The sequence below is a fragment of the Sturnira hondurensis genome, unplaced genomic scaffold (genome assembly GCF_014824575.4).
Source record: "Sturnira hondurensis isolate 20B ecotype Veracruz unplaced genomic scaffold, ASM1482457v3 Scaffold0006437, whole genome shotgun sequence".
In the NCBI taxonomy this organism is placed as follows: domain Eukaryota; kingdom Metazoa; phylum Chordata; class Mammalia; order Chiroptera; family Phyllostomidae; genus Sturnira; species Sturnira hondurensis.
In genome coordinates this window covers 3,597,356-3,620,079 of record NW_028079068.1, presented here as the reverse complement: position 1 = coordinate 3,620,079, position 22,724 = coordinate 3,597,356, and the positions used below count along the sequence as shown (strand labels likewise).

Sequence of the window (22,724 nt, the reverse complement as noted above, 5' to 3'; positions counted from 1 at the left end):
AGATTCTTGAGATGAATGAGAGACAGAGTCCCTGCCTTCAAGGGGTGCGTGGTGTGGGGGGTGCGGAGCCAGAGCAGGGGTGTCTGGTGTGGGTGGGGCAGGGCCAGTGATAATGGTGAGTAAAAGGTGTGCTCTTCCAATGTCAACTCTGCTGGGAAAGCAGGGGTTGAAGTCACTGGGAGGGCTGGGGAGAGGGTGGAAAAGAAAAGAGGCAGGGAGAACGAGAGCTCCCCCTAGAGGGGGAATTTGCTGGGAAAACCTTCCCTGCGGCCTCTCCGACTCATTTCCAGTTTCATCCGAGTTCCACAGCGGAAGTCGGAGGATTTGCGTTCTCTGCCTCCATGTCTATAGTTTCACTGAAGCACAGCCATCTTTCGTCTGGTACAACTTTTCCTGCGAAGACCATCTAGGGAGAGGTGCCATGCCTTTAAAATTATGTTTATTCTAAACAAACAGACTGGTTGCTTAAGACGTCACTTTGGAGAGTTGTTACTCTGCTCTAATGTGGCAAATGTGAAACGAAAACACAAAGGAACAGAGAGTTCCACTGCTCTTCCAGAATAAATGGCGTGAAAGCAACAAAAAGGCAATGGTGCTTTTGAAAGAAATATTATCACCTTCTCCGTTTAGCCATTTAGGAGTTACTTTCCTTTATTCTCGTTGAAAAAAAAAAAGTTTTATTTTTATCTGTCACTGGAACTGCCCAGGACAAAAAATCTGGTGTGTACATATTTTACTCTAACTTGCCTTCATTCGTGTTTTAATCCTGGTGTTCACGCGTACATCACAACCCTGGGAGTTGCTTAACGGGACAGTGATTTGCCTTCCAACAGCCCGTCACACAACCCAACGAGGTTACAGGGCGGTCCATATGTGCAGATGTCTGCTAGAAATACAATAAAATAATAAGCGGCCCTTTACTTCCGTCTCCTTCCCCAAATAGGATTGTGCTCAAATTATTCCCTTTGGTATTCATCCAAAAAAACCATTAAAAATGTGAGAGCAAAACTCAAATGGAGAGATTGGAGAGTTTTCTCAATGAAAACTGGAGAAGAAACTCCAAGATGAGTCCTGATCGGCAATGAAGCATTTGGAGAGAGAGCAGGGAAGGAGAAGCAGAAGGGGAGAGAGAGAGAGAACACAAAAATAAATGTCCACATTTGGAAACTCGGGGGGGGGCAAAAAAATGAGAGGAGTGACCAAAGAAGTTGGAAAAATGAAGATCATAATAAATCATGGAGGTTAAGACGGCGATGGTAGCAGTCCATGGGCTGTGAGAAAGGAATAAATGTAAAAGCCACTGGTTCAATAAAATGAATGTTACTAAAACTATTTCTTTCAGACGGGTGGGGACAGGGTGGATTTTCTTTGTTTGAGATGTCTTTAACATAGATTTCCAATACAAGATTCCACGAGTTGGCACCATTTACCAAACACAACGTATGTGGAATGATAAAACTGTGAGCCCCAGAGAGAGAGAGAGAAAAAAAAAAAAAACAGGACTTGCACAGTTCTTAAATGTACTACATTGTCCAGCACCACAGGAGGCACCCTGCACCTATCTAAGGAATAGTGTGTGTTATTGAATTGACTTGCCATCGTAACACAAAACATTGTACATCGGAGGCAGGACCTGGGAGAATGCGATGCAGGTGAGTCATCCTGGCTCCGCACCTTCACCGGAGGTGAGAAGCAAAGAGGAGAAGAAAGGCAACATTTAATGTAGCGATGAAAGTGTAAGATGATCTTGGCCAGGGCCTGAGTGAAAAGAGTAATACATCGAGTGGAGTCAAATTCCACCTTGACTTTGATCTAGCAAGCCAGGTTCAACCTCCCATGTCTTCCAACATATGGACAAGCATCCCTGATACACATGTATATACACAGAGATCACAGAGGGGGAAGGGAACCAGGCTACTCCTCTTGGGGCTCATTGGATGGGGAGTGATGGCAACTGTATCAGAAAGAAGAGAAATGAGAGCCAGAGGAGGGGGACCCGCTTAGCAGAAGAGCTGGAAGAAGCAGGAACAAAAGCTTGGAGGATGCGCTCCCTTTGTGTTTCAAAATGATGTCTGGGTTTTCACCAAGTGCTAAAAGAAGCAGGAACAAAAGGGTTCTTCTATTTTGACAATCTAGAAAGATCCCATGACACCTGGAAAACTATGCCACGTAGAAGCCAGGCATAAAATGCATGGGGAAAAAATGGCCCCCTGGATGGAAACTAGAATTGGCCCAAACCATCAGAAGTGGAGAACAACTTTCCAAAAGGAGGCCACGGCCCAAACTGCAGCCCAGCCAATTGACTCTGGATGGAAAAAAAGCAGGCCCAGCTCATAAAGGGCAGGTCCAAATCTGAATATTATTTTACTCCAGGGCAATGTCACGGCGTTGTGCCAAGAGGAGGCAAAAGTTCTCCTGATTATTCATCAGAACAGCAGCCAGAGGGGACTCGGCATCCCAGCAGCAGAACGAGGGCGGGAGGGCAGTGGGCAGAGGGCCCGCAGGTGTGAACCACGTTTGCTGACTGGTCACCCTAGGTGGTCTCAGTGTGGACATCACCTTCGGGAGAGAAGTCAGTAACAACTCCCCTTATCACAGTGCAGAAGTGTTGGAAAAACGGGAATTTATATTCTGAATTCTGACTTCTGGCCCTCGATCTATGGTTGGTTGACTACATACACCATTTTGAATTAGCTAATAAAACTCAGTCTCCTTAGGAAAAAAATTAATCTTTTTAATCCTCTCCTGAGGGTATTTTTAACTGATTTTAAAGAGAGAGGAAAGGAGGGAGGGAGAGAGAGAGAGAGTGAAAGAGAGAGAGAAACATGGATGTGAGAGGGAAGCAATGATTGGTTGCCACCTGTATGCACCCTGACCAGGGATTGAACCAGCAACCTAGGTGTGTGCCCTGACCAGGAATCAAACCCACAGCCTTCGGTGTACAGGATGATGCTCCAATCGATGGAGCAACCCAGCCAGGGCAGAAAATTTTTTGAATAGTAACAAAACCGACATAGGGCAAGTAGGAATATGATCAGAATGCATGAGAGAATGTCCTTTCAATGAGAAAGCAAGCGTTATCTCCAAAGGGAGAAAAACATTGAAACGTAACATATTTAATGTCAAAGATTGATTTTATTGATAAAAACAAACTATTCGGAGACCTTATTTCTTTCAGGCTATTGCTAATAATAAGGTTTTGTGAAAATGCAAACCAGGCCGTTGGCTTTACTGGAATAAAACAAAAATGCTCCTAAAGAAATGTGAGGACTGCAACATATTGTGATTTATAAAGACCAAACAAGGCATGTGGAAACTTTCAATAAATTAGTCAACGTGTCATACCAAATACCATGGAAAGAGGTCTAGAAAACCACAGAATTATGCATTAGTGTATAATACATGCTATACTGTATATATTCTTACACATATAGCTTTCTTATTCAAATACCTTACTTAAAAGGTAATACAACGCTATACATTGACAGGAGTTTCATGCTTCTCCCAACTCAAGTTTGGGAAACACGGTGCAATCGTGTCCACACGGGAACAGCTGGATTGCAGCGCCCAGCGAGACCCATGTGGTTTCAGGTGGGCAGTGGTCACGGAGGGCTTTCACTACACGAGGAGAAAACTGTCCTACAGGAGGCCTGGGAGGGCAGGAGAGAAAAGATCGCCTTCCAGAAACTTAAAGTACGGTGGGAGAGTACGATGCGCACAAGTACAAATATCACCACTCAGCAACAACTCCTGTCCCACAGAGGATAAAGGAGATGACATCCACTCTGATTGCCTTTGAATTTAACTGGCCGACAAAAGTTTTTTTCAAACAATAATGACTGGGTCTTTAAAATGCACAATTGACCTACAAGGGAGCATCATGGAGAAGGGGAACACAAGCCTGACGTTCTGAGCTGGGAGACCCTCCCATTACCGGGCAGGGTTTCCACACATCTCTTCACCTGCCAGTTGACCACGAGGCTATGGGATTCCACCGCTTCATCGAGTCCGCATCTGCCTGGGGTCATGAAATTGCATAGTGATGTTCAACAGCGCATCTTGGTAGTTCCTGAATCTCCTCCCAGGCCCTTTCCTCCAGCACACTCACACACTCACACACACTCACACTCACACACACTCACTCACACACACACACACACACACACACACAGCCGTCTTTCTCAAGCAGCCAAAGCCAAATGCCTACTGAGATCAAAGATGCTCCAAGACGGGAACTTGGATGGCCCTCCACGTTGTTCATTCTCCGCTTTCATCGCCACCCCTCCCCCAACAGGCCACTCCCATTTTTTTCGATGCGTCCCCAAATTTGCAAAGCAGTCACAGAGACAGGCGCGAGCTAACAATGGAGCGCGGAGAACCTGGTTGTGTGTTCTTGACTTTGTATGTGTGCTAAGGACAAAGGTGTAAGTGTGTCTTCAGTTTTGTGTTAGGTGTGTTAAGCAGGGAGGAAGTTAAATACATTCCTGGCTTTCAAATTACTTTATGAACTTATCAGAAACATCAACTCAGAAACTAAGGATCTGACAAATTAGTAGTAAGTACACCTAGCCCTCTGTGGGTGAAATTAGAAGTTAAAGTGCCAGCGTACAGGGGCAGTTATTCAAATTAGCAATCAAAGGAGAGAAGGGGGTGAAGGTGTGTCTTTTAAACTTTGGACTTAACCCTTTCTAGAACCGTCCCTGGGCGGGTAGGCAGGTCAGGGGGTGCTGGAAGCTCTGGGGGAGATGCTGAGCCTCAGCCGGCACTGGGAGGAACCAGCCCCCGCATCCAATCTAGAAATAGAGTCATCAGCGGGCAAGTCCCGAGGCGCCCAGAGAAAAGGTGAGAAAGGAGGCCTGCTGGCTCAGGTTCCTTACTTTCTCTTCCCTACCCCGCCACAGACACACCTACTTGGGCACGTTTTACAAAGGGCAAAGCCCCTGCTACGTCCTCCAGCTTGTAGCAGGAACACTGTCGAAATGCGTGCCGCATGGGATTACGAGGCTGCTTGCCTTCCACTGACCGCTGGGCACCCTGACTATGCTGACCTGAGCCCCCCTCCCCCCAAATATGCCTCAGTTTGCCTCCGGAGCAGATCAGTTTTGAAAGCAGCCCCACCAGGGAAGCCAACGAGGCCGCCTATCTCCGACTCCTTCCATCCTCATCTGCTGGTGCCCCCCAAAGTGGCAGGAGGCGCAGGAAACTCCACTGGAGACACCTGGGAGCATGGCGCACCCCTTTTCACTTACTTTGAGTTGCAAACGTGCTGTCTGCGCTCAGGCTGCCTTTGTTGAAAGGGGCGAGGTTTGCGGCCGCTCGGGATCCAGGTACCCGAGTCGCTGGGTCTGGCGGCGCGGGTTGCTGCTTGCTGCCTCCCTCCTGGCGGGTGACTGACTCACTGGTCTCTTTCTTCCCCTGGCTTCACTTCGGGGTTTCCTCTGCGCCGCGGCTCCCTTGGCGGGATTTTCGGACTGGAAGGCGGGGAACCTGATCCTGCCTTGGACTCAATTCCGCCGCGGCAGGGAGGGAACGGAAGGGAAGTGGAGGATGGGGTGCTGCGCGCGCGGGCAGGGGGAGGATGCAGACCCGCAGGGGAGGGAGCGCGCCTGCCCCTCGCGAGCTGATTGGGAAGCTCATTAAAGCAGAATGCACCAGGAGCAGGCCCTCCCCCCAGGGGCGAGCTCACCGGCTGGAACCTAGAGGCCAGAGGTGGAGCTCGGCTTTGTTTTTAGCAGCGAGACCCACACAGTATTTCTTTTCCCAACTTTACGCAAGACCTGTTCTTTAGGTGGCTGCAGACCCGAGTTCCTCACGGTGGACATCTTCAATGCTGCCCTGAGGGCATTTAGGTTACCATTTTGGCCCCAGACATTTTTCTAATGATATTCAGATCGAAAAAGCACACCCTGCGCAATCAACCTCTCAATCCTTCCCACCCCCGAAGGCCCTGCCTACACACAGCGCTTGGTTCACTTCAGCTGTTCGTCCCTACCACCTGTGCACCACAAAATGTGCGAAGTATTTTTTTTTTTTTTTGCGCTTGTCACAAAGAGTGACAGATGTCTGTGAGTTCCCAATTAAATGCCGTTTTCCTTTAGGGCGCTCTTTCCTTTTTTTGGCCTCCTTGGTGCCTTTAGTGACCTATTTAGTGACAGGCCTTTGACACCCAAGAATTTAGGGGATTAATCAACCGTAGCTGAAAATTGGGGGTTTTTAAAACTCAGAGGCTGAGCTTCAAGGGCTTTCTGAAATTCCCATTTTGCCCCAATGAGAAAAGATGCGGAGGTGGTATCTCTAGGATTCTTTTAGTAACACAGATGAATAGTTATGTCATAGATGAGATGTTAAAATGATTAAGTATAAAAACAAATTTGCTCCAGACATTCTCAAAAGTTAAATCATGAGATTCTTTACCACGTATCAGTGCTTTCTCGTTCATCACCTTGCTCCTTTTATTTCCTTTCAGCTTCTCATTTGATGGTGTCCACCCCAAAAGTCATTCCAAATACTTCCATTTCCCCAAGATCTGAGGTTACATTGTCTCCATTCAGTTTGAAACGTGTCCATTAAGTGTCTTACATGATTCTTGAAATTTACATTTAGCTAGCACTATATCTAAATCCAAGAAACAGGAATTGATTTACAGAGAGTACTTGTTAAGGACTCCAGGCTCTCCCATGGACGGAAACCTGGGCAAATGGTCCCGTGAAGTGCAGGGTGGGGACAGAGATGTCTCTACAGGGAGAAGTTTAAATCAATTAATCAGTCTTTTCTTTTTTCAAACCAGAAATTCACTTGCACACCTCCAGTCCACCCCCTTAACTAGACTCTCTGTATACATGCCACAGACCAACCTCATATGAAATAATGAATAAGGAACTGTCGTCTTTCTGCACACAGACTCCAGGTGGCCTGTTTCCCCCTTTGTGATTTTATTTTCCCATCGAAGCAAAATCATGTCTGTTTTAATCTGCTTTTACCCGTGTAGATCGTGGAGGAATGCACATTCTCAGTTATTATTATTATTTGCCCAAGGCTTTTTACTGAAAGAGAGTTTCCAACCACCACCTCAGTCCATAGGGATTGAGTTTAAAGGACATTGAACACGGGGTTATCCATTTTCTATTCCTTCGGAAACTTTTTCTTAACATCTACAAATACAACATGTTGCTACCAGTTATTATGGTGTTTGCCCACGGGGCTGATGAAGGAAGTGTGAGATGCCCAGGATCTCCACTCCATTACATGTGCTATGTCAAAAACATAACCTTGTATTCAAACAGGAGTAGGTAAAAATTATTTACATCAGTGGTTCTCAACCAGGAGCATTTTTGCCATCCGGGGGACATTTTATGATGACTGTAAACGTTCGATTGTCACCTTGTAGGGAAGGTGTTGCTATTGGGATTTAGTGGGTAGAGGCCGGGGTGCTGCTAAACATTCCAAACGCACAGGCCAGTCCACCAAGCCTCCACAATAAAAAAGATGTATTTGTCCTGAATGTAAATAGAGCTGAGATCATTTAACCCTAACTAGCATTATTTAACTACTGAATTTTAAAAATATAAAGGAAGATTGAAGAGTTTTTTTAAATTCTTGTTTATTATATTACAGTTACCCCAATTTTTCCCCCTTTGCCTACCTCTGACCAGTCTGACCCCCCACTCCCACAGTCAGTCCCCACACAGTTGTCCATGTCCATGGGTCATGCCTACATGTTCCTTGAATATCCCTTCCCCTTCTTTCCACCATTTCCCCCCGCCTCTCCTCCCCTCTGGCTACTGTCAGTCTATTGCCTGCTTCCAAGTCTCTGGTTCTGTTTTGCTCATTAGTTTATTTTGTTCGTTAGATTCCTCTTGTAAGTGAGATCATATGCTATTTGTCTTTCACCAACTGGCTGATTTCATTTAGCATAATGCTCTCCAGTTCCAACCATGCTGTCACAAAAGGTAGGAGCTCCTTCTTTCTTTCTGCTGTGTAGTATTCCATTGTGTAAATGTACCATAGTTTTTTTAATCCACTCATCTGCTGATGGGCACTTAGGCGGCTCCCAGCACGTGGCACTGTAAATAGCACTGCTATGAACATAGGGGTGCATAAGTTCTTTTAAAGAAATTGAAATCTATGAGGTTGAGATTAGTCATAATTTAATTCAACCTAGCATGTACACCAAAGTTTGAACAAAAGATATTTTCTAACACACTCTGAAATGTTCGACTTCAACTCTAACCTTCATCCTATGGCATAGGCATGGGTCGTTCGTTGATTTAAGACTCCAAGTCATTTCATTCATTCAGCCGACATTCATTGAACACTTAAGTTTTTGAGTGAATAGAGCCATGGACAATGATAAAAATCCCTACCCTCACATAGCTTACATTTTGTTCATATAAATAAACAAGCACATGAAATTAATTAACTACTTAGGTAAATTTTTAAAAGATGTGATAAGTGCCATGGGAAAAACACAACTATGAAGGGAAGATAAAAGTGCCCATTTGGCAGAAGCAAGATTCCTGGGGCGAATGTGAGTGAAGGCTTTAAAAGCATTGAGGGAGCTGGGTAAGGACATATTTGGGAAAAGAACCTCCAGACAAGGCCCATGCAAAGGCCCTGAGGCCAGACCTTGGCTGTGTGTTGGTCCATGGGGCAGGAGGCATCTAGGCCAAGGAAGGAACAGAACAGTCACCCATAGCCTTTGCTCACTGCAAGGAATTCTGCTTTTTTGCTGAATGAAGTGGGAAGCCATTACGATAAGAGGGTGGGAACCTGCCTCTGGTTAATAGGGTCTGTTTGCTGTGTTGACTAGCTCACAGGAGGACAAGCGTGGAAGGAGAGATCTCAGTCAGGAGACTGCAGTAAGCCACTGTCCAAACTTCCTCCCCTTGTCCCTGTTTCTTGTGAAGAATAACTAGGATAATTTCAAACTTCCCTTTCACACTGTCTCTGCCCCGCTGAAGCTCCCAGCAGCAGTTCCTTGGCTTATACTAATGCTCACCTTCCCTGCCAGTTCCCAGCCTCTCCAAGTGGAATTAATGAGCCTCCTGCAAGAGTGTTAACAGGCTAAAACATAACTAATGCAAGATGATTGGAAATCATAGAAATTATAACGTGTCCTAAGGGTGTTTTGAAAACGAGGCCGCTGATTTCGCAGTGACAAATACAAGGAGAAGTGTGAGCAGCATAAAATTTTAAAACGTGAAGGAACCTGATGGGGAATTTGTCAGCACATCTCTTGGGTTGCCCGCTTGGCAGAATGTTTAGATTCTTGACTATCCCTTCCAGTTTCTCAAACCCCCTGGAATGCCAAAGGGCAATTTATCCAACTCACACTGTCTGATGAAAGTCCCATTCATACACCCCTCTCCCTCTCTCTAAAATAGTTCAAAAGCAATTTAAAAAAAACTCCTACTTTATTATTTTGATCTCTGTGACTAGATGACAAACTCACATCTATTTTTGGTAACACTTGTAATGATTATGCTAGTTCGATGCAAACACAGAAAACGCAACCAAGAACAGCTTAAATAATTAAGGAATTGATCTCACAAGTAACGCAGGTCGGTGAAGTCGGTGTTTCTAAGCCTTCAAGGACCCGTGCCTTTCTACCTTCTGACTCTGCATCTTCGAGTTGTAAACCAAGCCTCTTCAATTTCATTTTTAGGAGCTTCTGGCATATTTAGCATAAAGCAAACAGGGCCCAAGCCCCAAAGGAGGACAGACAAGTTCCCCATGTCACGTAGCCACCCGATCTCTGAGAGCAAAAGAAAGAGGTAGAAAGGGTATGGGAGGCAACCACCAATGCTTGCTACAATTTCTCCTTGGTGTTTCACAAATTTGCTCTGCATCAGTCATTCCCTGACAAATCTAAGTTGCTTGACGTAAGCCCCTCAACGTTGTCTTTCTTGTCCAGAACTGCTCAAACCAAGGTTCTCAGTTGGCAAAGCTGAGGAACAGGCCCTGAACAATGACTTCACCCAACTCACCCGGGAAATGAGGCCTGAAACACCCAAAGGGGTGTGATCACACGTTACAAGAAAACCAAATCTACAGATGCAATATCTTTCATGAACATGGATGCAGAAGTCTGTAGCCAATATGATCAAATCGATGCCAGTAATGTGTAAGAATATAATTATGTACAGCATGCTGGCTGCTTATCCACAGACTGCAAGCTGGGCTTACATGTAAAAATCAAACAGTATAATTCACCATACTGGTAGATTAAGTAGAGGAACAGAAAGAACACATTAAATATATAGGGAAAGCATTTGAAAAGACAACGCCCATTCTTGATATCAATTCTCAAGCAATTTAAGAATATCGATGACTATCTTTGTTACGATAAGATATGTAGGCAGAGAGCCTTCAGCTGATGTTATACTTCACAGTGGAAGACAATGCTTTCCATCTAAGATTAGGAACAAGGCAAGAATGACCATTAGTTTATTTTGTTCCTTAGATTCCTCTTGTAAGTGAGATCATATGCTATTTGTCTTTCACCAACTGGCTGATTTCATTTAGCATAATGCTCTCCAGTTCCAACCATGCTGTCACAAAAGGTAGGAGCTCCTTCTTTCTTTCTGCTGTGTAGTATTCCATTGTGTAAATGTACCATAGTTTTTTTAATCCACTCATCTGCTGATGGGCACTTAGGCGGCTCCCAGCACGTGGCACTGTAAATAGCACTGCTATGAACATAGGGGTGCATAAGTTCTTTTAAAGAAATTGACTAATTAACTAGTGACTCATTAACTAATGACCACTGTTATTAAATATTGTACTGGAGATCTCAGCCAGTGAAATTTGGCCAGAAAAAGAAATAACAAAGAATAGAAAGGAAGATGTATGATTGTCTTTATTCTCATACAAATAACTATGTACATAGAAAATTGACAGGAATGCAAAGAAAACCTCCTAGAACTAATGACCTTGATTTTCTTCTCTCCAAAATCCAGCACGCTTAGCAATCTTTAGGAGTCCCGCTCTTCTGAGCATGGGATTACAATAGGTACATTTTTATCCAGCTGAAATCAAGTTATAAAAATCAAGTTTATGTTTATTTATAGCAATGAACAATTGGAAAAGGAAATATTAAAAGATGTATAGCAAATGCATGAACTATTTGTGGGATAAATTAAGCAAAACATGTTCGGCACTTACATGCTAAAAAACAGCAGACACTTCTGATTGGAGTTATAGAATACCTATAGAAATGGGGGAGATTCATTCTGTTCATCAATCGGAAAATTTAAGATGGTTAGGAGAAAAGTTCTGTCCATACTTCTCCATAGATTCAATGCAACACAAACCAAATCCTAATAGGCTTTTTTATAGAGATTTTTAAAACTGATGCCAAAATTTCCATGACAGTGCAAAGTTTTTCAAGTAGGCAAAACAGTTTTGAAGTAAAGAAGGCTACTTGTATCAGGCCCTGCTGTAAAGCAAAAAGAATAAAAAATATTGTGACTCTGGCATGAAGATAGATGGATGGGCCAGTGGAGAACACGGCTATCAACTCATGCATAGACTCAAAGATATTCCAGCGGGGAAAGGATCGTCTTTCCAACAAATGGTCCTGAAAGAACGAAAGTTCGACATGGTAGAAAAAATGAACTCAAAATGGATCATAGACCCAAATACAAAAGTGAATGCTCTAGAATTTCTAGAAAAAGAGTAGGAGAAAGTCTTTGTTGCCTTGGAGTAGATAAAGACTGCTTAGCACATAAACAGCACTAACTTAGTATATAAAGTATTAATAAGTTGGACTTCATCAAAATGAAAATGTTTGTCCTTTGAGAGCAATCAATAAAAATAATAAAAAGGCAATTCCGAGAATGCAAACACATATCCTCAAAGTACATGACTGACAAAGATTGTGACCCACGATTTCCTAACTCAATAACCAGAAGCCAATCAACCAAACAGTTGCTGAAAGATCTCTACAGTCACTTCAGAAAAGAAAATACATAAACCACAAGAAGCACATGAGAAAATGCTCAACACCATTTCCCCTGTCAAGGAAATGCCAACTGACACCCCCAAGGAGATACCACTGTATACCTACCCACAGAGGTAAAATTACGAAGATAAACAAGCCCAGGAACTGGTAGGAATAGAAAATGGTGCGATTGCTTTGGAAAACAGCTTGGCAGCTTTTCATAAATTAAACACACACCTACCATGTGACCTAGCCTTTTCACTCCTAGGCATTAAGTTACATGAAATATGTATTCCACACAAAAGTTTGCACGTAAGTGTCTGTGACATCTCTATTCATATCAGCCCTAAATTTGAAATCCATCAATTGAAAAATATGTTAATAAAATTTAGTAGATCCATTCAATGAAATCCTATTTGGCAATAAAAGAATGATACATGCAGCCTTAGGGATTTCAAAAACACTATGCTGAGCAAAACAAGCCAGATGCGTATAAGCACATACTATGTGATGCTATTAAATGAGCACATACTATCCAATGCCACTAGATGAAATTCTAGATAAAGCAAACTTGACCTACGTGGACAAAAAACAGATCAGTGGTTACTGGCGACTGTAAGTTGAGAATGGAGAGGGGTCGATAGAACCACTAAATGGTCTATTGAAGTGGTGAACTACATAGATACAAACATTCGTCGAAAATCTTCTTCTGGACCATATACTTAAATGGGTACATTTTATTTTTTTAATATTTTATTTATTTGTCTTTAGAGGGGAAGGGAAGGAGAGAGGGAGAGAAACATCAGTGTATGGTTGCCTTTCGGGCGTCCCCTGCTGGGAGTTGGCCTGCAGGGGACTGGCCTACAACCCAGGCATGTGCCCTGACTGGGGATCGAACCGCGATCAATCCACTGAGTAAATGGGTACATTTTATCGTGTACAACTAAAATTTTAGATGTACCTCAATAAAATTCATTTACAAAATAAAATAAAGACACAGCCTGGTGTAGTGGGTAATAGCATTGATCCTAGTCATTTTGCTGGCTTTTGCCATATGTAAAAAGCCCAGGCCTTTTACTTATGGTCTGTGTGAACTTTGCTAAATTACTTAATCCCGTTGTGCCTTGGTTTGCCATTTGAAAAGTAAGGATAACAACAGTGTTCGCCTCATTGGACACTGTTTGGAACACTGCATGGTAATTAATGGACACTAGATTATCATTCATTGAATTAACAAAGAACCTTTCAAATCACTGCATTAAATTCTGGGCCATGTGAACAGAAAATGCATGTTGTTAAGTAACAAGCCTTTAAAACATACCTATATTCCCTTATAGAACAAACTATATCCAAAGACTTTCAAAAGCAAACTCTTGTAGTGTAAGAAACCAGTTTCTCCTCTCTCATTCCCCAGAGTACATTGCTAACTCCTATAATGATGAATAGATATTTGCTGGTAGTTAACCAAGAAGAATGTCTGTAGGTGCCTGACCTGTCAGGCTCTGCTTCAGGTCCAGGTCCTGTCAGGCAGCACTGATGGCCAGGGATGCACCAAGACAAAGTGACATACCAAGACGTGTGCCCTGTCCCCAAAGAGATTGTACGTAGGGCATGACTGTGCTGACGCAGGCAAATGCCTTTACAAGGCAGGGTTACTTCCTCAGTTTGGAGGAAAATGCACCCATGTCAAAGGTTAGGAAAAATTAGAAACACTTCATGTTTTTAACCATAAGAAACAGAAGGTCTTGACTGGGTTTGGAAGAACGGGTTTTTCAAAACACGGCGCATGGAATCAGGGATGGCAATTTTTCCAACCGAGGAAGCTCATGGCGTCCAGAAAGGATTCTGGGTGTGGTTCGTAGACAACTTGGCGGAGGTGAGGGGCCAGATCTGGGGACAAGCCTGGGCTGGAGTCAGGTTCACGCCATGGCAGACCTTGAACCTACCTTTGCGGTGGACCCTGCAGAGACCTGGGGGTTTCAGACACAAACTGACACGGTGCAAGTAGGTGTTTAGAGAGGTGAATCAGGCAGATGTGGAGAGCATGAGAAGGCCTAAAAATAAGACAATCTTTTCAGAACTTGTCATCTCGTCAATCTGTCACTCAAGAATCTCAACTTTCATAGCATCAGGTAAAATTCATCGGAAAGGCATCATCTAAAATTTGGCTTGTTGTAATTCTTCTTTATTTCTTACAGTCTCTAATGAATTACTTCTATGGTAGCCAGGTAGCTGCCCTCAACGACCTCTGCACACAACAGACTCCTGTATGCGTTATAAGGTAAGGTCTCGGCAGCTCTACAGGGCTCCCTGAACACTACCCTCCCAGCAGGCTCCTCCCACACGGGGAAGCCTTTCCAAGGTTACACAGCCACGCTGGGCTGCCCACCACCACCACCACCACCTCTCGGAGCTCATTGTTTGGTTAAGCAAGCTGTCATTTCGAAAGGATGCAGATACAAGACAAGGAGGATAAAATGAGAAGAGCTGGTTCTTCTGACTGGCTGTCGCTTAGATTTCTGATTTTGGATAATTCACTGATGGCTCTTGACCTTGATTTTCTTCTCTCTGAAATCTAGCAAGCCTAGCATTCTTTAAGAGGCCTGCTATTCTGAGTATGGGAGTCTAATAAAATGTGCAAATATTAAAAATGACAATAAAATATTCACAATTTATTAGGATAAATGTTATAATTTTAGCAACTTGGAGGCCCTTAGCTAGCATGTATTTACAAGAACCAAAGTCCATCTTTCAACTTTCCTCTTTAAAGATTACCATCTTCAAGTGCCACAGGAGCACAACTTCCTTTGAATGACGTGAGTTGTACAGTCTTTCACATATAATTTCTCATTTGATACACATCAGGAACCCTATAAAGATAGATATTATTACTACTTCATAGCTGAGGAAGCGGAAGTTTCATTTGCTAATGAAGACGGTGACAACTTCTCACAGACACATTTTTGTGTTATCTAAGCATGCACACGAGCGTGCTCTCTCTCTCTCTCCCCTCCCCCCCCCACTCTCCCTCCCTCTCCTGCCACTTGGACAGTCCAGAAAATGTGCATATTTTATACCTGAGAATAACTAACTTTCCACTAGTGCCAGTTCTGTAATAAAATGAAAAGGAGCTACGTGATGCACATGGACTCAATTTAGCCTTCCTTAAGATGTTCTTATTTCCTTTCTTGTATCAGAAGGTTTTTTTAGGGGAACCTGGCAAAGAGATGGGAGCCTGAGTCATTTTGTTATGATATGTTGGGGTCTGTGGTTTTATTTTAAGATCAGTTGCTATTAGCAATTCATGGTCCTAATTTTATCTTGGAAATGACTTTCAGTTTCCACTGGGCATGAATGTTTAAGGCAAGATCGTTGTTATTTGAAAGCAAAGTTTATCCTATGGAACTCAGCAGAACATTTTCCAAGACTCAAGTAGAATGTGGCTGGAGAACATATTACAGAGGGATTCTGGGAAATGTGCACCGCCTACCTGCCCATGGGTACACAATTATGCACGTACATGCAGAAGAAGGAATCAAAGGAAATCTGTCAACTGATGATATATTACACATGGCCTTTGGCCGAGGGTACACACACACGCACATCTAGAAACTGAAGGAAGTGTGTTCCCAAATTTTGTTTACCAAAATTGTTCTTTGAGATTAAATTTCAGAATAGTCATTCGTTTATTAGAGAGAGAGAAAGGGAGAGAGAGAGACAGAAGCAGAGGAGAAGGGAAAAGGAGAAAGCAGAAGAAGCCTTAAGACACTGAACACCTTGTTTGTCCAAGGTTAACATGTAGCATCGTATTCATAAAGCAGTTTTCTTTTCAAGGACATACCAGACTATCTAATTCCCATTCAATGTGCATAATAAAATAGATACAGGCATTGGATAACTGAGTTGGAAAAGGAAATTTTCCTCTTCCTCCTGGGGCCCAAGAGCACAGAAGTGTGTAGCAATTTCTGCTCTGCACCCCCTCCCACCTCCTACCCCCTGCACGGGTTTGGATTGTGCATGAAAAGGGAGATTCTGTGACTAATATCAATGAGACAAAGAAACGAAAGCTTTCTAATCCTTGGGCCAGGCGCCAGCCGTCCCACTGTACGGGGCCATCGGCCAGAAATCCCACTGCACGCCGGGCCCGGCGCCAACCAGGATTGGATACAATGAGTTTCACAGACACCTTTTCAGAGCTGACAGCAAATGTCGAGGCACCGACAACCTTTGATAAAAGCTCCAATTTTCTCTGTAACATTTCTACCCAGTAATAATAAAAGCTCTCTTTTACTTATAAAGTGGTACTCCCCTGAAGGTTGCTTCGTGCTTTTATTTATTTATTTTTAAAATTTTCTATTGCCGTTACTGGGGGGACATTAGTTACTAAAAGGATATAGGTTTCAAGTCTACAACGCTACAATACTTCATCTGTGTGCTGCATTGTGGGTTCGCCACCCAAGTCAAGTCTCCTTCCATCACCATCTCGCCTCCCTCTTCACCCTCCATCCTCCCCTCCCCCCACCCTTGCCCACAGAAAACAGTATGGTGATCACCAGGATGGTGCTCACTGCTTTTAGAGACAAAAACTCATTCATCTCAGTGCTTACAGTGAGCAGGGGTGGGGCTGGTGGCCAAGAAATGGAGATCAATATTCTCTTCCTGTTGAGAGAGAGAGAGAGAGAGAGANCTCCTTCCATCACCATCTCGCCTCCCTCTTCACCCTCCATCCTCCCCTCCCCCCACCCTTGCCCACAGAAAACAGTATGGTGATCACCAGGATGGTGCTCACTGCTTTTAGAGACAAAAACTCATTCATCTCAGTGCTTACAGTGAGCGGGGTGGGGCTGGTGGCCAAGAAATGAAGATCAATATTCTCTTCCTGTTGAGAGAGAGAGAGAGAGAGAGAGAGAGAGAGAGGGGAAAGGAAGCATAGTCCTTCATGCAACAGTTCACTCTGCCATTGAAATTTCTAGACAAGTGTCACAGGACTATCCTCCCTTAAATTAAATGTGTTTGTCAGGAGCTGCCTCAACCTTGCTGTGTGATTCCTAATGAGCTGCTTACTTTAAATGTCTTCTCTTAAGACTGGGATCTTTTAAAAGGCCAAACACATACACAAACCAGTTAACGCTGGCACCCCTCCCTGAAGCTTCTGGCTGTTTCGGATTTAAATATTGATTTTTTTTTTTCCTCTCCCTCATCTCTTCACAATGGCAGCAGCCGTCAGGAAGTGGGAAACTTCATGCCGAGAAAGCTCCCCAAGAGAATACGAATGCCATTAAAATATTTTTTTACCTTCTACATTATTGTTGTTCTCTAAAGCTCCTGAGTGGCTGGCTGAATATTGGGTAACCCAGAAGAGAGGCTCCTCCACTGGGGAAACTGTGGATCTGATTTCCATTAGAGATTCTGAATTATTTAGTGGGAACTGAGTGCCCCAATCAGGGGCTTTTGAGTGCTCGCCTCTGGGCACCCATTCACATTGGGCGAGCCCCAAGGCCTCCTTCTCTTGGAACCAGAGCGTACACAATTTGCAACTTGTTCATTTTCATTTCAAATGGTCTGGGAGAAGAAAACTTCGTTTCCAAGAATTCGGTTGAGTATAATACGGATCTAGCGTGCCAGGTGAAGCCCGCTACATTGAAAATGAAGAGAAAGGTGAATAACCTCACTTAATCACAACCTGTTCTCACTTCCAAATTTTGTCTTCATATATCCCGGCCTCTGGTTTTCAGATTTTGCATTCTTCCACACTTCGGGTGAAGAGCAATTGCTGTAACAAAATTAAACTCTTAGCACTCCTATGCCCTTGATGACTAATCGGTGTATATTTAATGGTGTGACAGGTTTGATTGACACTCATAGACATTTCAGTGGAAATCCCGACAACAAAATAAAAAGTTCGGTTGAAGGAAAAAGCCAATATACAGATATACGAGATAGTCTCCTTTCTATTCCTGCACGTGTGTAAAAAAGGAGCGAAACTGAAACAGTACAACGGACCACTCGTTCTAGATTTGCATTTTCCCCCCATGACACAGGATGCCGAGAAGATTACAGGAGACGAATCTAAAGAGATGAACAGGAGTCAGAACATTCTTAAGGAAGTTAGATTTTACTATACTGTGTAGGCATTCCTTGATGTGTTTTAAGCCATGGAGTAGCGCATATCAGATTTCCACATTAAGGTCTCACTCTGGCTGCACTGAGTAGGTAGAGTAGAAAGAGTGAGTGGGAAACAGGAAAACCAGTTGAGGTAATGCAGGAAATCCTGGTGGCTGAATGAGTAAACCAGGAAGGGCAGTGGAAGGACAACGGATCATCATCGAGAAAAGAATTGACAAGAAGCCGAGACAAGAATTGACAAGTCATTGACAATGACTGGGTGGGAGTGGTGAAAGATGGTTGAAAATGAGCAAAAGTGACCCCTTAACATCCCAGCTCCGTGGACGATGGAGACACACGTTGAGACAGGGAACAGGATGGGACACCTAAAAATTAGACCGCCTCTGGAAATACTGAGTGTGCAATTCAAGGGGAGAAGGTATTATTTAAGGAAGGTTTAGAAGAAATCACGGCACAAACTGAGAATTTTAAACTCACCTTTTACGTATTTTTCGCTTGCTTTAATTTGTTTGTGTATAATGCCTCCCCAAATCAATTTGTACAAAAAAGCTCTCGGCCCTGTAATAAAAATCTTCCCAACTAGAGCTTGCCCTTTTAAAAGGGGTGTTTAATTTACCTTCTTGATGCCCCTACATCTCAACTGAAAAGGAGAACCTGGGCCGATGATTAATTCTTTTGCTTGTCTCACACGTGGAGGCGATTATTTTTTGGTGGTTCCTCATATCAAAGCGACTGAGAAAAGGGAAGTTATGCCTTCGTTTAAATAAAAATCTGGTTCTTTGCTACTTAAATGACAACACTCGCAGCTTAAGTAAGCCTGTTTTCCCACCTGAACCCCTCACCCCTACCCTCCTGGCCAGAGGCCTCCTATTATGTATTTAAACAATTATCCTAATAAATGTTTAGTGAACTTGCAGGCAGATTTCTGCTGTTGCCCAAAGCCTGTAAATTCCAGTGTCTTAAATTCTTCTCACCTTTCGTGTTCTTTTTATTGTGTGCAGATTTGCAAGCCTTCTTTCTGGTTTTGTTATCTTTTGGTTTGTTACTTTGGTTGTCTGTATCTGCTGCCGTAACTCCCACTTCATCCCCCTGTCACTGGTTGAAATGTCTCTGGCATTATTTTTGCGTGTGTAGGGCTGAGTACTCGTTTCCGGTTCGTTTTACATCCTTATCCCATGCCCTTCTCCGCCCACTTTACACTTAGGGGACACTAATTTTGGCCTCATCCTATTTAGGTCGGCGAAGGCGAGTTTGGAAGGAGGAAAGGGATGGTTGGTTTGTGTAGAATATCTGAAGGATTGGAATAACCACTGAAAAGAAAGTTTAGCACCAATGGGAATTTCGTTGGAAAGAGGAAAATAAGTATGTTTGAGAAGTAGGTACAGAATAAAGTTTTCCTGAGAAACTGGAAAAGTGCAGGTTGTTATTAAGAAGACAATATAAAAGTGGGCGTTTATTTTATAAATTCATTCAGGCGTCTAATTCAGGCTGCAATTATTTTCATCTTCCAGGCACTAGGGTAAGGAAATTGCAAAGGCCACATGTCATTCTCACAACCCTATGGGGGTAAAAGACACGTTATCCTATTTTTCAGATAAGCCCACGTGGCAAGAGGCGGTCAAGCCGGGGTGTGAGCCAGGCCTGACCCAGAACCACCACGTTCCTCTGTAGGCACCTTCTGCCCCAATTCCCCATTACACTTTTGCCACAGAGCATAACATTTTGATCTGTGGGGAATGAATCATTAGGACTACTCACCTTTGAAACTGTAAATTGTTAGAGAAGAATCACAATGGAATCCAGATGAGCAGACAGATTTCCATCCTGAAGTGTGGCCTCCAGTTTCAGAAATAGTTACAAATGCCTGCAGCGTCAAATAACAGAAAACCAGACTGACAACGTCTCGTATAACAAGACTCTGGAAATAAGTGGTTGCTGGCATTGGTTCACCGTCTCACACATTTTGAGCCTTTTTCGTGTCTCCGACTCCTGACGTCCATGGCTATGTCTACAGGGTGGCTGTCTCTGGGGGTGGTGCCGGGCAGAGGGTTCCTACTTGGGTATCTCTTTTAAAAAAATGTTTTTAACTGATTGTAGAGAGAGGGGAAGGGCTAGAGAAAGAGAGGGAGGGAAACATCGATCGGTTGCCTCCTGCATGTGCCCAGAGTGGGGACCAAACCTGCAACCCAGGCACGTGCCCTGACTGGGAATCAAACTGGCAACCTTTGAGTTTGGCGGGATGATGCCCAACTGACTGAGACACCCAGGCCAGGGCTCTAGTGACCCTTTCTCACAGAGAAAGGACACATCCTTCCAAAGGCTCCCACATGGTCCCACCCCCTTACATGTTATCAGCCGTGACCTTATCTGGAATGCAGGTTGAGTACACTGAAGGTAAGATTTTTTTCAGCTTCCGTAATGGGAGACAGACAAAGGAGATGGGGTCTGCAGAAAGTTATGGGGTAACCAACAAACACACCTTCTACAGCTATCCCATGGCTTGGGCAGATGGGCCTCCCTCCAATGTCATGAACAAACTGTAATGATCTCTTCCCCAAAGGCCAAACACAGTGACTTGGGCCAACCTGGGTTTGTGCCGTTTGTGTTTTTTTGAATGCTGAATTTCCGAGCCTGGGTTTGATTACTTGTGCACTTCAGTGGCCCCTGTAAATATTGTAGATATTCACATTTGTTTCTCTGACTCAGGAAGAAGGTCGCATTAACAGCACATTTTGCTATCAAAAGGTTTCAGAATAAGAAAATACTGAATGCGTAAGATATATTCCTAAAAAGTCATACTAATGCCTCACTCAGCCAAATATTTTATCCCTAACAGTTGCACACAAAATGTGTGCTGTGGCCAACTGTTATTAAAGGAGCGATATAATATATGTTTAAAAATTAACTTTTCCTACCCAGCCAATCATTTGTCTCATTTTGAGGAATTTTCTAAAACCCTGTGGGCTGTGTTTTGCCAGAAGCCAGGAATAGAAACCCATTTGTCTGTCCCCATGGGCCACACTCCCAGACTCAGCTTTAACCAAACAAAGTCCGGGCTTCCTTTTGCTTTGTCCTGTTTTACTTTTGTTTTTCTTTTATTTTACGTTTAATTTACCAACTGGCTTAGAACGTGAACAGTAAGGTAGAGTGTTATTCACCAGGTCCTTCCGGAATCCCCTCAATAAACAATGTCTGCACATAATGTCTTCTCTTTCCTGCAAAAGCTACTTGACTTTCTCCCAAGCCTCTCCTCATCCTTTTCTTGTTATTAGGGTTCACTCTGCTCTCTGTTATGGGTATAGAACCCTAGCCTACAACCATGGATCTGGGGGCTTTGGATTAACATTAGCAGATGCAGTACAATGATGCAAACAAAACAGCGTCGATGTAGCAGGTTCCTGATGTTTTAACAGTAGCTCTCTTCCACGCAAGTGGTGGAGACCACTAGAGCCAGATACAGGAAGAATTGTAAGATTTGACTCTAGTCCTAGTTTAACTTTTCTGGATTCTTTTTTATTTTTATTTTTAAAGGGGCGAGTTAAAAATACAAATGAATAGTTTCTGAGGATGCTCCGACTCCATAATTCTGAGACTTTCTGGTATAGTCCTGGCCCCTCCAATGCTACATATGCAATTATTGATTGGACTAAAAAAATGTTATCTAACATTTTCTCCTCCTGTTCTAAATACCGTAAGGGGATGGGCCACAAGTGACCAAGCCAATTAGGCCGTTTTTTTTTTTCAGAGAGTGAAATTCTAATTCAACTCTCTATTACCGTGTTACAAACACCCAACACTTAGTGACATTGATTTGCTCAGAATTCCACAGTTTGGTCAGGGCTTGCCAGGCATGTTCCACTCTGCCTCATCTGTGACCAGAACTTGCAAGATGTCCTTCAGTCACGCATCCAATGGGTGTCTCAACTGAGGTGGCCGAAACAGAAGGGGGCTGGCTAGACATCTTTCTCTCCCATGTGACTCTCCATGTGACTAACTTGTCATTTGGCGTTATGGTGCTGGCTTTGAAGAAGGAGCCCACCAAAGGACAAGCCCCAATATTTAAGGGCCTATCACACCACCACTGGGTTGACACCAGCTAATGTCCTATTAGCAAAAGGATAAACCCAGAGTCAGTATGGGAGGGGACTATGCAGGAAATTAATATCAGGAGACAGGGTTTATAAGGGCCAAAAATAACAGTCAACCAGAGACACCGATACAGGATTCCTGGTTCCATAAATTGATACCAGTGAGTTTGCTGGAACCGCTTCTGAAACAACCTCCTGCAGTCGACATTGTGTTCTTTGAAAATAAAATTACAATAGAATTAATAGATCTCTGAGAGATTCATTTTTCTTGAGTGGACCTATTAAATCAAGCGTCTAGCTCAGGGTTCTGCCACGAACCACATGGATGCTATTTAGTACTTGTTGCTCATCTACCCTGCACTCCCTACTCCTTTCCAGACAAGATAAATGGAATGGAAAATATGACCCGGGTTGGGTTAGAGCTAGAGAATTCCATTCCTTCAGCTCCACCCTTCTCTTGACAACCTAAGCAGCCACTTCACATTTCATGATTAAGTGTGCACTTTTTCTCCGACACTACTGCTAACGGAGTCAAGCGTCCTGCTCCTGTCAGAGGAGTGAGCGCTGCT

At 43.6% G+C, this 22,724-nt stretch overlaps 1 protein-coding gene across 1 annotated transcript in view; it reads right to left on the bottom strand.

Annotated features, from left to right (window-relative positions):
- The window catches only part of PTN (pleiotrophin), a 98,272-nt gene extending 92,946 nt beyond the window's left edge, over positions 1 to 5,326 (bottom strand). The window contains exon 1 of the mRNA XM_037049130.1: positions 5,250 to 5,326. The gene's annotated coding sequence lies outside the window, so the exon portion shown is untranslated. The remainder of the gene's footprint in view (positions 1 to 5,249) is intronic.
- Between the last annotated feature and the right edge of the window lie 17,398 nt (positions 5,327 to 22,724).